Here is a 15,655-nt window from a genome sequence, read left to right on the forward strand (position 1 = left end):
AATCTTCCAGGTTGGCAAAAGCAGCTTCCTCCTCCCTTGCTAAAGGAGAACAGCCTCCATTAAAACGGAGACTCCCAAAAGACCACACCTGAGGCAGGTAGATCACAAAATGATGCTTGGTCTCTTCTAGATCTGGCTCCATCTTCCCTACCTGCCTTCAAACCCATGACTAGGGGCAGGTCCAAGTGGAACCCAAGTGGGGAATTACTCCTCTGGAAGCATATTGTATACGCACTCTGTGAATATGAATACCTGGCCGGCATATAGCAACAGGAGCTGGGGCATGTACGGAGATGGAACTCAAGGGTGTTAGACAGAGAGGGAAAGATAAAAGGCAGGATAAGGGAGCAATTGTTGACATGGGAGCACTGTTTCATGACCTGGGGCTTATTGTCCTGACAAGGGCACCTGAATCAGTCCTCAAATGCTGTTGGGATGACTCCTTCAAGCTTGAACACAGTGTTGGTTGGCCACGAGATAGAAATGCTAGAACTGCCTTGACAGAGTGTGGAGGAAGGTTCAGGAAAGTAGAAATGTTAGAATGATTGCTATACGACTCGGAGAACCTGATACCTAACTAGGTCCCCCAGGAAGGCCCAGAGGGAACTCCCATCACGGGAGCAATAAGAGATGACACTGGTCATGGGGCGCCAGAATCTTCGAGAAGTCCAGCAATAAGCGGGCCTCTGTACGACACCGCTGACTGCAGGAGATTCTGCCATGGAGTCAAACTCTCTATTACCACACGGGGTGACAGGATTCCAGACCAGCAGAGGCCAGATGATGACACCTAAACTTAAGAGTCAAGATGGGGCTTCCCTGGTGGCACAGTGGCTGAGAATCTGCCTGCCAGTGCGGGGGACACGGGTTCGAGTCCTGGTCTGGGAAGATCCCACATGCCGCGGAGCAACTGGGCCCATGACCCACAACTACTGAGCCTGCGCGTCTGGAGCCTGTGCTCCGCAACAGGAGAGGCCGCGATAGTGAGAGGCCCGCGCACCGCGATGAAGAGTGGACCTCGTTTGCCGTAACTGGAGAAAGCCCTCGCACAGAAACGCAGACCCAACACAGCCAAAAATAAATAAATAAATAAATTTTTTTAAAAAAAAAAGAGTCAAGATGAACAGGATTCTTGTAATACAGACCAAGCTTGGGATGATAGTCAAGGTCCCCTGACCTACCAGGACCTGTGGCAATGGCTAATAGACCAGGGTGTTACTAGGAACAAAACAGATGGACAACAGATTAGAATATTACTTGGTTTGTGTAACCACACAAAAATTGAAAGCTAATGAGAAAAAGGTTGATATCAGTCACTACAATGGTTACTTACACTCTCATTTATCAGTTCTAGGACAGTTCTGAGACCTAGAGCCTACCGACTGAAAAGGATGCCTAATCCCCTTGTTAAAAGTCCTTGCAAAAAAAAAAAAAAAAAAAAAAAAAGTCCTTGCAGTGCCACGTCAAATACATACATAAGCATGTCCCTATTCCTTCCCCAAAGGAATCTGCAGCCATTTTCTAGACACACTAGGGAAAGGGGAATACCCAGACCCACTGGATACACAGTGTGGACTGACAGTGATGCCATGGGACCTAACATGCCATCAGAGTTCCCAAGTGAGAGTGAAGCTTATGAAAGCGAGGAGAGAAATGGTGTCTTAGTCCAAGTTCATCTCACAGTGGGTACAATGTGTGCATGCATGGTGTCAGGTCCCTGAGTGCATCCCTGGGATGGATATACTTAGAAACAGGAAAACCTGTTATTATGTAGTCATTGTGGTAGAAATGGTCAAGTGAAAGCCTCTGAAATGACCTGTTTCCTCTTCCAGCCATGATAGTATATCAGAAGGAATGCCACATACTGGGAAGAATTACAGAAATTAGTACCACATTCAAAGTATTCAAGAAAGCAGAGACGGTGGTCCCCATCACGTCCCAGTTTAATTTACCTTTCTAATCCTGAAAAAAGAAAAAGAAAAAAGATTGACAGCTGCTGGTTCACTACCATAAACTGATATAAACTTAAGCAAGGGGTAGTCCCAATCACAGGTGCTATACCAGATGTGATACCTTTACTGAAACAGAACAACATAGTTTCTGTCACTTGGTATACACTACTGACCTGGCAAGCGCATTCGTTTCAATTCCTAGCAATAGAGAGGACCAAAAGCTTTTTTTTTTAATGTGGGACGGACAGCAGTACTCATTCACTGTTTTGTCCCAGGGGTATGCTCACTCTCCCAGCCTCTGGCATCTTTCATCACGGAGCTGCATTTTTTCCTTCGCCCAAAACACAAAGAAGTCAAAGGAAAAGGTCCATCAGAAGGTGAAGGAGATACAGGCTTCTGCTCCAGGCCAACAAGGTAAACCAGCAGCTCAGTGATAACACGTCTGAGTTGCAATAGCAACTGATGCCCTACACTGACCCCAAGAGCATTAAAAAAGGGCTGCTTCTGCCCTTCCACCTTTCAGAAACTTGCACAAGTTTCTTTTGTCACCAACCCCAACCTGGAACCACACAGGGAAAGAAATTCTAAGAAAGGCAGTTCTAGCTTAGCTAGGTTCAAACACCCCACCAACTTTCTTGGGTTCCATGTAAATTATAAACAATAGTCCTCAAGTTTTATTGTGCAAAAGTGTCATAAGGCATTCGGATTGCCTACTGCTACACACTAAACTTCCCCCAAATTAGTGACATAAAACAACAGCCATTTTATTATTCTCAGGGCTTCTATGGATCAAGAATTCACAGCACAGTGAGGATAACTTGTCTCTACTTCACAATGTCTGGGTCGCTCAGTTGAAAAGCCTTATAGGTGGGGATGTTGCAAATGGCTGGAGGCTGGAATAAGCTGGAGTCTTCTTCACCAACATGTCTGGTACCTGGGCTGGGATGACTCAAAGGCTGAGCTTGGGCTTCCCTGGTGGCGCAGTGGTTGAGAGTCCACCTGCCGATGCAGGGGACGCGGGTTCGTGCCCCGATCCGGGAGGATCCCACATGCCGCAGAGCGGCTGGGCCCGTGAGCCATGGCCACTGAGCCTGCGCGTCCGGAGCCTGTGCTCCGCAACGGGAGAGGCCACAACAGTGAGAAGACCGTGTACCGCAAAAAAAAATATAGATAGATAGATAGATAGATAGATAGATAGATAGATAGATAGATAGATAGATAGATAGATAGATAGATTGTAGGTTTAAAGAAGAATCCCCTGGACTGGGCATATTCCCCCGCCCTCCTCCTCTTCATCACCATCATCATCATCATCATCATCATCTCAGTCCATAAGGAGGTAAGAAAAGAGACAGTTTACATTGTGAACTGATTTCATCTGGTTAGAAAGGAGTGGAGGGGGAGACCAAATGAATTCCTACATATATCTCCGAATTGTTTTTTTAAATATCCCTAACTTGATACATATTCTTACCCCTCTCTCTCACTGACATTCCATGAACAGCTGATCCAGTAAAAACTCAATCTATTCCAAAAAATTTTTTCAATGAATCAACTTTTGATTTCACTGACCGGTACTTCCGACTCTCTCTCTCTGACGCTGCATTTAAAATCTTCAAAGTCCCCCAAAATAGCATTCAGCCTTCCTGTATCCAGAGACAGGGGCCCAGAGACAAAAAAGATCAGGCCCCAGGCTGTTTTCAGGTGGCACAGTGGCAGACATTCCTACGCAAGTCTTTGTCAGTTTTTAACTGAAATGTCTTTAAGCTCTCCATCCTGAAATTTTTTTCTGTGGCATCTATGACAGAAATGCATTCATTTCTCATATATACAACTGCATGGGGGTGGGAAGGTGTGGGAAATCCATTCAAAATTGAGTAATCGAATTGGAACTAGGATAGCAGCTGTACAGAGACACAGAAAGGAAAAAAATGGAGGAGAGGAACAGAAAAAAAGAGGGAGTCAAAAAACAACAGAAAAATATTTCTATAGACCAGATGAAAATTTACACCAAACGTTTTGTCATGAATTATAATCAAGTTAAGATGAAGTAATCGGAGTGTAATCCAATATGACTGCCTCCGTATAAAAAGGGGAAATTTGGACCAGAGACAGACACATACAAAGGGAAGATGATGTGAAAACACAGGGAGAAAGCCATCTACCTGCCAAAGGGTGTCGAGACCACCAGAAGCTAGAAGAAAGCCCTGGCACAGATCTTTCCCTCCCAACCCTCAGTAGGAACCAGCCCTGCCGACACCTTGATCTTCAACTTCTCGCCTCCAGAGCTATGTGACAATAAGCTTCTGCTGTTTAAGTCACCCAGTTTGTGGTACTTCGTTACAGCAGCCCTAGCACACTAATTCAAGAAGGGAGGTGGAAGAACCAATATACTAAATTTACCATTGATCATTGCAGGGAATTAACTGGCATTATCTCAAGAAATACAGGTGAAATGGTGTGTTATAAAGTAAACGACTTGTATAAAAATACAAATACTTGAGTGTTAACAGAAGAAACCCACACATAAAAACAAAGATGCTCTCTATGAATTGTGAAAACAGAAAATACACTTAAAAATTTATGACAAAGCAAGAACAAACATTAACCTTGAATTAATGTGAAATGACTAAATTCACCTTTTAAAAGAAAAGGTTTTCAGATTGGATCACAGAATAAAATTCTGCTATGCATAAGGACACACCTAAAAGAGATTATCCTAGTGTCTATTGCTTTGTCTATTTGAAAATGAATCTTGAGTTGCTAAGTAGGAGCTGAGCCAAGAAAAAGATGACCTGGCCCATATTACCGTTGAATATGCAACATCATCTGTCACAAATTCACTTAGAAACTTCTCTGGTGCTGATCATATGTTTATGAATGCATCTCTGTATATATGAAGAGTGTGAGTTCAGTTATAAAGTGCATTAATATAGCCAGAGGTAGGATTCTTTGTCCATAGTTCAAATATGTGTGCTCAAAATTCAGAAAAGTTAAAAATAAGAATATGACAGGGACTTCCCTGGTGGCGCAGAGGTTAAGAATCCACCTGCCAATGCAAGGGACATGGGTTCGAGCCCCGGTACAGGAAGATCCCACATGCCGTGGAGCAACTAAGCCCGTGTGCCACAACTACCGAGCCTGCGCTCTAGAGCCCACGAGCCACAACTACTGAGCCTGTGTGCCACAACTACTGAAGCCCGCAAGCCTAGAGCCCGTGCTCCGCAACAAGAGAAGCCACCGCAATGAGAAGCCTGCGCACCGCAACGAAGAGTAGCCCCCGCTCGCCGCAACTAAAGAAAGCCTGCGCGCAGCAACAAAGACCCAACACAGCCAAAAATAATTAATTAATTAATTTTAAAAAAAGAATATGGCAATAGCATATCAGAAAAATCCAACTGAAAAGAAAGTTGAGGCTATGATCTTAATATAAAAATTGATTTCAGAACAAAAAAATATTAACAAGATTTTTTAAAGCACTTTATAATGATAAAGGATGTAACTCACAGTAAAGATATAACAATTACCAGCATCTATGCACCAAATCACATTGCACAAACAGTCATAAAACAAACCTGTAGGTGATGTAAGAATAGGCAGAAACACAATAGCAGTGGGAATTTTTAACCTTTTTCCACCCATGAAAGAACAAGTAGATCATTTTTTTCTCCCACTCCTTTACCTCTAAAACTTCCCCAGAGTTGCATAATTACCATAACGTAAGGACAGCACCTGCACTACACAGGAAATGGTTTAGTGTTACTGGAAGGTAGATTTAGACAGGTCAAAATGTATATTATAAACTCTAGGGCAACCATTAAAATTTTTTAAGAAGTATAATTGATAGACTAAGAGAGTAGATAAAAAATGGAATAACATAAAATGCTCATTAAAACTGGAGAAGGCAGGAAGTTCCCTGGTGGCCTAGTGGTCAGGATTCCGGGTTTTCACTGCTGTGGCCCAGGTTCAATCCCTGGTCGGGGAACTGAGATCCCGCAAGCCACGCAGCATCGCCAAAAAAAAAAAAAAAAAAGATGTCAAAACTAGAGAAGGCAGGAAAAGAAACATCTGGCAACAAATAGAAAACAGTTACAAACATAGTGGATATTCAAGCAAACATATCTATAAATACACCAATTAAAAGATAGAGACTGTCAGAGTGGATAAGAAAAACATGACCAACTATATATTGTCTACAGGACAAGAAACCCACTTTAATTATAAAGACACAGGTAGATTACAAGTAAAGGGATGGGGCTTCCCTGGTGGCGCAGTGGTTGAGAGTCCGCCTGCCGATGCAGGGGACACGGGTTCGTGCCCTGGTCCGGGAGGATCCCACATGCCACAGAGCGGCTGGGCCCGTGAGCCATGGCCGCTGAGCCTGCGCGTCTGGAGCCTGTGCTCCGCAGCGGGAGAGGCCCGCGTACCGCAAAAAAAAAAAAAAAAAAAAAAAAGTAAAGGGATGGAGAAAGATATATTTATATAGATAATGCTAACATTAACCAAAAGAATGCTAGAAGAGCTTATTAATTTCAGACAAACAGATTTCAGAACAAGGAAAATATTCAGCAATAAAGAGGGGTACTGCATAATGATCAAGGGATCAATTCTCCAAGAAGATATACCAATCATAAAGCTGTTCAACTCGAAGCTGAATAGAGAAACAGACAAATTGCCTATTATAGTCAGAGACTTCAGCATCTTCCTGTGAGCAATTGGTAGACCAAGCAGGCAGAATATTAGTAAGGGGACAGTTGACCTGAGCAGCACTGTCGATCACTTGATCTAATGAACATTATAGATCATGGCCTTCAAAACGGCGGGAGCAGACATTCTTCTCAAGCCCACACAGAACATTCACCTCAAAAGAACATGTTCTGGGCCCTAAGACACATCTTAACAAATTTAAAAGACTAAAAATCACACAAAAGAATTTCTCAGATCACAGTGGAATTAAACTAGCAATTAACAATAGGAAGATAGCTGAAAAATCCCCCAGATACTTGGAAATTAAACACACTTCTAAATAACACATGAGTCATAGAAGAAGTCTCAAGAGAAATTTTTAAATATTTTGAACTAAATGAAAATAAAAATGCAACTTATCAAAATTTAAGAGATGCAACAAAAACAGTGCTTATAGGGAAATGGAACGCCCATGTTGGAAAAGCAGAAAGCTCTAAAACCAATAAGCTGAACTTCTACCTTAGGAAACTAGGGAAAGAAGAGCAATTTGATCCTAAAGCAGAAAGAACAAAAGAAATAATACTGAACACAGGAACTCAATAAAGGGAATCAACAAAACCAAAGACCGGTTCTTTTGAAAGATTAGTAAAATTGATAATCCTCTAGCCAACCTACGGAAAAAAGACACAAATTACCAATACCAGAAATGAAAGAAAAAGATACACACACCCCAATGTGCACTGCAGCACTATTTACAATAGCCAGGACATGGAAGTAACCTAAATGTCCATCGACAGAGGAATGGATAAAGAAGATGTTGCACATATATACAATGGAATATTACTCAGCCATAAAAAAATGAAATAATATCTTTTGCAGGAACATGGATGGACCTAGAGATTGTCATACTGAGTGAAGTAAGTCAGAGAGAGAGAAGGACAAATATCATGTGATACCACTTATATGTGGAATCTAAAAAAAATGGTACATACTTATTGGTATGGTACATACCATATAAGTAACGGTACATACTTACTTATTTACAAAACAGAAATAGTTACAGATGTAGAAAACAATCTTATGGTTACCAGGGGGGGAAGCAGGGGAGGGATAAATTGGGGGATTGGGATTGACATATACACACTACTATATATAAAATAACCAACAAGGACCTACTATATAGCACAAGGAACTCTACTCAGTACTCTGTAATGACCTACACGGGAAAAGAATCTCCAAAAGAGTGGACAGATGTATATGTATAACTAAATCACTTTGCTGTACACCTGAAACTACACAACATTGTAAATAAATTATACTTCAATAAATTTTTTTTTTTTTTTTTTTTTTTTTGCGGTACGCGGGCCTCTCACCGCTGTGGCCTCTCCCGTTGCGGAGCACAGGCTCCGGACGCACAGGCTCAGTGGCCATGGCTCACGGGCCCAGCCGCTCCGCGGCATGTGGGATCCTCCCAGACCAGGGCACGAACCAGCGTCCCCTGCATCGGCAGGCGGACTCTCAACCACTGCGCCACCAGGGAAGCCCCAATAAAAATTTTTTAAAAAAAGAAATGAAAGAGAGCTCATCACTATTGATTCCATAGACATTAAAAGGATAACAAAGGAAGACTATGCACAACTGTGTGCCAACAAATTTGATAATTTAGGTGAAATGGACCAATGCCTTGAAAGACACAGACTACCAAAGCTCACACAAGAAAAAATAAATAACCTGAATAGTCCTATCTCAAAGAAACTGAATCAATAATTAGTAGCCTTCCAAAAAATAAATCACAAGGCCCAGATGGCTTCATTGGTGAATTCAACAACCTATATGGAAGATAATTTAGCAAGATCTTTCAAAATTTAAAATGTACCTATCCTTTAGCCCAGGAAATTTTTAGTTATATAAACTTGTAAACCAGGGAAATGATATATGTAGTAGGTTATTCATTACAGCATTGTTCTTACTATCAAAAGATTGAAAACAATGTAAATGTCCATTGATTGACTACTTGTTCAGTAAGGTATGGTACATCCACACATGAGAATCTATACAGCTGCAGAAAAAGTGAGGACAGTTCTCATATACCAATATGGAATAATTTCTAAGATATATAGGCACACAGAAAGAAAACAATGTACAGAAACCATGAGTATAGTAGGCTACCATCTGTGTAATAGGGAGAGGGGAGAAGAACATATGCATGTATTTGCTTGTCTGTGTACAAAAAAATCTTTGGAAAAATATATATGAAACTAACATAACAAGACATACCTCTGAGAAAGGGAAATGGGTCGTTGGAAAAGAGGCTAGACGGAAATTCTTTACCACACATCCTTCAGTGTGTTTTTAATTTTTGAAATATATGTTTTACTCCAAAAATATATGGAATTTTAAAAGTTAGTTTCCCTGTTGTCCCCTCGCAGAGATTCTGATTTGGGGCCAAGGAATCTGCATTATTAACAGGTTTCCCAAGTGATACAGGAGATGCAAGGAGCATGCTGTGAGTAACAGAAATCCACCTCACAGGTCCACATATAAAATTATTATAAAAGTGGAAACACAAGGAAATGAGGATGAAGAGAGCCAAAGATGACATCCAGGCTCTGGTCCCTCAGAATGGGGAAATTATAACCTTGTCCTCAATAGGACAAGATGGAAGGGGAGTTTTCCAAAATAAAGGACGATCCATCCAGGCAGATGTAAATGAGAACTAGATCCTTTCTCCATTCTGACTGCAATTTTAATATAGACTGTGTCATTAGAAAGAAATAGCTGATGTGACAATTAAGTTACAGACATGTCAATAGAGCTCCTCTCTTTGGATTCCTCTTTTTCTCCAAAATCAACCTTTAAGATTCAAATAAGAATTGTGCACAAAGTTTTCCTTCTCCCTTCTAAAAAATGTACTTGGTGTAGGATGGAGTGGTAGACACTGGTATGCACACACCACACACACACACACACACACGAGTCTCTCCAATAACCATGTTCATGGTGCTAACTTTCCTCCTAGCGTCCTGCTTCTCCCACACCATCCCATCCTGTCCCGCCTTCATTCGTTCAACGAGCATATATCGAGAACTTATGTTTCTGGCGCTATTCTAGTTACCAGGGACAGAGTCCTGATCAAGGTCCCTCCTCCCATGATGTGTACATTCTAGTGGAAGGGGGCAAACAAAAGAAAAAAGCATAGAAATAAATTATATATTTTCAGGTAGTAATAAGTGCTCTGGGGGAGACGGAACACTTTAGGTTGGGTAGTCAAGGAAAGTCTCTCTGAAGAGGTGACCTGAGACCTGAATGACGAGGAGCTAACCACGTGAACTTCTGGGGGAAGAACCTTCCAAGTAGAGGAAGAGTGAGTGCAAAAGCTCTGATCTCCAGCATGCTTACGTTCCCGAGGAGTGCAAAGATCAGTACGGGTGGAGTACAGTAAACTGGGAGGAGGATACTAAAATATTAGATAAAAGAAGGCGGCTGCGTGTGTATATACGTGCTATAACTCACCTCTACACCATTGTATCGTAGGTTACATGTATCATGGCCTCTTACCCCTTAATACTTCTGTGTGTATTTCCTAAGAACAAGGATATTCTCTTACACAGCCACAATACAGTAATCAAGATGAGGAACTTTAACACTGATACGTTTCTCTAATCCACAGTCCTTATTCCAAGGCAAACAACTATTCCACTAGGTTCTTTATAGCATTTTTTCTGGTCCAAGGTCCAGTCCAAAATCACAGACAGCATTTAGTTGTCACGTCTCCTTGCCCCTGAATCAATTCCTCAGCCTTCACTTGTTTTTTAAGATATTGGCATTTTAAAAGAATACAGGTCAGTAATTTCATAGAATTTGCTTTTTTTTAGCTTATCTCAGATTGGATTTATTAAATTTCTTTTTACATATACATCTATCCACTCTATTTTAGATTCTTTTCCCATATAGGCCATTACAGAGTATTAAATAGAGTTCCCTGAGCTGTACAGCAGGTCCTTATTATTTATCTATTTTATATACAGTAACGTGTATATGTCAATCCCAATCTCCCAATTTATCCCTCCCCCTGCCCCTTTCCCCCCTTGGTAACTGTATCAATAGATACAGTTGTATCTATTGATACAACTGTAACTGTTTGTTTTGTAAGTAAGCTCATTGCTTCTATGTGGGTTTTTCTGATGTCTTTATGGTTAGATTCAGGTTACAAATCTATGGCTGGAAAGCCCCATGGGTGATTTTGTGTTCTCAGAGCATCAATCCAGAGGCACGCTATCCCTTGTTGGTAATGTTAATTGTGATTATTTGGGGGAAGGTATTGTTAGTTTCTCCACTGCATTGTTACTCTTTGTGGAATGATACTTTGAGAGCATGTAGATATCTTACTCCTCATCAAAGGAACCCTTTAAACATAAACATTAATTTATACCCAGCAAAACAGACAATAACTCCTGGGTTCCACTTTCTGGGTTATTTGGAAAGATGTTCAAACTTTTTGTTTAAATCAGGGTCCAAAGACAGTATTTACAATGCATTTGGTTGCCATGTCTTGTGTCTCTTTCAGTCTATGACGAGGGAACATAAATCCTCGCCAATTCTTACAAGCATGAAATTCCGTGATCGAGAAGCTTCCTGGACACACATGCAGGGTGGTGATTCTACTCCAGCACCTGGCACATCGAGCTCAGCGACTTTTCTCGAATTGTTGGGTCCTCACTTCCAACCAGGTACGCACATCGTCTCCCTCTGCAGTAGGTCGTGGCTGTGCTGTGTTCTGTCCAGACTCAGAAATGTCACCCCTGAGGGAGGACTAGAACTTGGGCAGACTTCCAGAACACGAGTCAGCCAAAGTCCTGGGCTGAGCCTGCTCACGGCACGAAGTGTCCAGGCCACCGACTCAGGGGGCAAAGATGTAACATGGAGGGGGAGTGGCAGGGAGGAAGCGGCCTTCTCGGTCATGACCTCAGGGCTGAGCAACTCACGACAAAGTGCCCCATGCTATGACTGCTGGTGTGGAGAAGAGAATGAATGCTGGCTGAAATCTGACTGTAAAGTATTTAAATACCATTATCAGGAAAGGTACATACTGAAAGACTCACTACAAACACTGCAAACGTGTGTGTGTGTGTGTGTGTGTGTGTGTGTGTGTGTGTGTGTGTGTGTTACCTTAGAGGCTCAAATGCCCTCCTGGTGCAGACTGCTATGTTGGGGAAAACTGCTCAAATGGGCAACTTAGATTAGCAAACGTGAAGCAGAAACCGTGGTGGGAAACGACAGTGTTTGAGGATCTGCGACTCCCAGGAACCAGAGGTCCGAGCACTGAGAAAATGCATGGTCGGTGTGTGAGCCGAGGCTGGCTCTGCAGACCATCTCTTTTGGGGGGAAAAAAATGTCCAGTTAGACTGTACTGTAGCTAAAAACTAATGGCTATTTGGGGGAGATCTATTTGTCCTTATTTGAACAATTGCAACCCAGAGGTGAATATGTGAGGCAAAGAAGAATTCAGGAGAGGCAGACGGACAGACAGCATCGGCACCCACTGCTGAGGAAGGGCTGTAAAGATCACCCCCGCTGCTGTCCCACCTGCTGGATTTTTAAAGTTCTTCGTTCTTCCAGGTGCTCAGGTCAAACACCTTGGAGTCACCCGCAACACCTCACAGCCCATTTCGCCAGCAAATATCCTATTAGCCGTTCCACCCAGAGCAAAGCCACTCCTCACCGTCCCCACAGACCCCACCCTTGTCTGGGCATCAGTGTCTCTCACTGCATCACCCGAGGGCCGGCTTCCTGGTCTCTCTGCTTCTGCCCTTGCCCCTACTGCCTAGGGGGTAACGGAGGCCCTTTTAAACCCTCCAGTGGTTTCCTATCTTGCTCAGAATAAAGCCAAAGTCCTTATGAATGACCTATGTGGAAAAAAAAAAAAAACACGAAGCGAACAAACCAAAACCCACAGAAAGCTGCAAATAAGAAAAGCGTTTATCTGGGGTCTTAAGAATTGCAATTCAGGAGACACAGATTAGGGTAAAACTGAAAGAGTGTTCCAGGGAAGAGACGAGGCGGGGGGCTATTAAGCCACAAAGCTATAGCCTGACATAAAAAAAGAAATATTTGTCCTAAGGGGTAGGCTGCCACGCGCTGTTTTAGGGTACGGGTCTAACAAGCAGGTAGACTGTCACAAGTTACTTTAGGGTAAGGGCCTGATAGGTATCTTGAGCTTCTGGAACATTTTACAGATGTTCTGGATGCCTGCATGGGGACAATAAGTGGTCAAAAGGCCAGATTCCATCCAGGCTGACGTGCGTAAGTCATACTTCCTCTATGGCCTCCTGGCTCCGTTTTAGAGAGAGAGCTCTCTTAGCAATACCGACTCCATGTTTATTTTCCTTTCACACCCACAAGGTCCTACAAGATCCGCCCTGCACCCCATCTGTATTAGCCAGGGCTCTCTGGAGAAATGAACCCACATGAGATACACAGATACATACAGATCTTCCTTGACTTACGATGGCCAGGCACCGGGCTTTACAAGTATCCATCCTCGTAACAAGCCTATGGGGAAGATATTGTCATTATCCTCATTTACAGATGACAACACTGAGGCACAGAGAAGGCAAGCAACTTGCCCAAGGACTCCCAATTCATAAGCAGTAGAACTGGGGCGTGGCTTCCGGGCAGCTAGGCTCCAGGGTCCAGGCTTAGCCATCCTTGCTACTACCTTCTCCCTCTCTGTCACGCCAGCCACACCAGCCTCCCCACTTTCCTCAACATACCAGTATCCTCCCGCCACAAGACCTTGCACATGCACTTCTCACTGACTTGAAAACTTCTCCCCCAGCTATCTCCTTGATTACGCCCTCATTTCTTCAGGTCTGGGTTCAGGTGTCACCTCTCCACCTAAAGCGGCATGTGCTGGCACACCTGTGTCTCTAGCCACACCTCCTGACCTATTATATATTTATTAGTGCACTTATGTACTGCCTGTCTCCTGCACTGAAATGTAAACTCCAAGAAAGCAAGGATTTTTGTCTGTTTTGCTCATTGCTACAGTTTATAACCCCAGAGCCTACCTGAGAACATAGCAGGTATTAAATAAACGTGTCTACAGATGGCCAACAGGCACATGAAAAGGTGCTTAATATTGCGAATTATTAGAGAAATGCAAATCAAAACTACAGTGAGGTATCACCTCACAGCGGTCAGAATGGCCATCATCAAAAAGTCTACAAATAATAAACGCTGGAGAGGGTGTGAAGAAAAGGGAGCCCTCTTAAACGCTGCTGGTGGGAATGTAAATTAGTGCAGCCACTATGGAGAACAGTATGAAGGTTCCTTAAGGAACTAAAAATAGAGCTACTATATGATCCAGCAATCCCACTCCTGGGCATATACCCAGAAAAGATGAAAACTCTAACTTGAAAAGATACATACACCCCAATGTTTATAGCAGCACTATTTACAATAGCCAAGACATGGAAGCAACCTAAGTTGCTTCCAATAGATGAACTGATAAAGAAGATGTGGTATATATACACAATGGAATACTACTCAGCCATTAAAAAAATGAAATAATGCCATCTGCAGCAACATGGATGGACCCAGAGATTATCATACTAAGTGAAGTAAGTCAGACAGAGAAAGACAAATATCATATGATTTAACTTATATGTAGAATCTAAAAAAAATGATACAAATGAACTAATTTCCAAAACAGAAACAGACTCACAGAGATAGAAAACAAACTTATGGTACTAAAGGGTAAGGTTGGGGGAGGCATAAATTAGGAGTTTGTTACACACTATATATAAAATAGTGTGTACCAAACACTATTTTACAGTGTTATAAAAGCAGATACACACACTATATATAAAATAGATAAACAACAAGGACCTACTGTATAGCACAAGGAACTATATTCAATATCTTGTAATAACCTATAATGGAAAAGAATCTAAAAATGAATAGACATATACATATGTATAACATTTTGTTGTACACCTGAAACTAATACATCGTAAATCCACTATACTTCAATTTTTAAAATAAACAAGCAAACAAACAAACATGTGAAATGAATTTAAGACTAAACAAACCAGACCTGAAAAAGCATTGAAAATGAAAGGAGATGACTTTCATCTTGTAATTTGGAAGGAAAAGTGAAAGGAGGTGATTCCCTGGAGAATGGATGTCTGTGGTACTGATCACACACTGTTCTCTAAGAGGACACAGAGGTGAGACCAGCACTACTGTGATGGGCAGGGAGGGGGTGTCTCCTGAAGGCTGGAACATGTCCATAATCAACACCAGGTACAAAGCCCGTGCTGCATAAGCAACGCTGACCAGCTGGGAAGGTAGGCTTCGTGCAGATGGAGGACAGACGGTAATGAGGCGGGAACTCCCTCCCTGGGTTTCACACTCTTGGACCGGTGCTCTCCAAGAGTCCTGGTTGCACCAGAAGACACTCTCTGCTAATGTGAGGCAGGAATACCAATGATTTAGCCATGTAAAATGTAAACATCTTAGTGGGATGGATCCCATTACCTTGACAATAAATTCTGGCCTTCTTAGTATTAGGACAACCGTATTCTGTTGCCTTACTGCCAATTATTGTTGGATAGCCTGTGCCTTGCTAATATGGGAAGAACAGCCAGTACCTGTCCTATCCTCCTCCTTACCTGTTTCCATCATCATCATAACCTATTTCACAGAGAAAATGAAAGGCTTCCAACGTGAGCTCCCAAAACCTCCCACTTCCAACCTACAAAAGTCTGTACACCTATACGCATCTGTGCCTCTTTCCCTCCTTTTTTTTTAAATTAATTTTTATTGGAGTATAGTTGATTTACAATGTTGTGTTAGTTTCAGGTGTACAGCAAAGTGATTTAGTCATACATATACATCTATCCACTCTTTTTAGACTCTTTTCCCATACAGGCCATTACAGAGTATTGAGTAGAGTTCCCTGTGCTATACAGTAGGTCCTTGTTAGGTATCTATTTTACATATATAGTAGTGTG

Source organism: Globicephala melas, chromosome 10 (assembly GCF_963455315.2).
Source record: "Globicephala melas chromosome 10, mGloMel1.2, whole genome shotgun sequence".
Lineage (NCBI taxonomy): Eukaryota > Metazoa > Chordata > Mammalia > Artiodactyla > Delphinidae > Globicephala > Globicephala melas.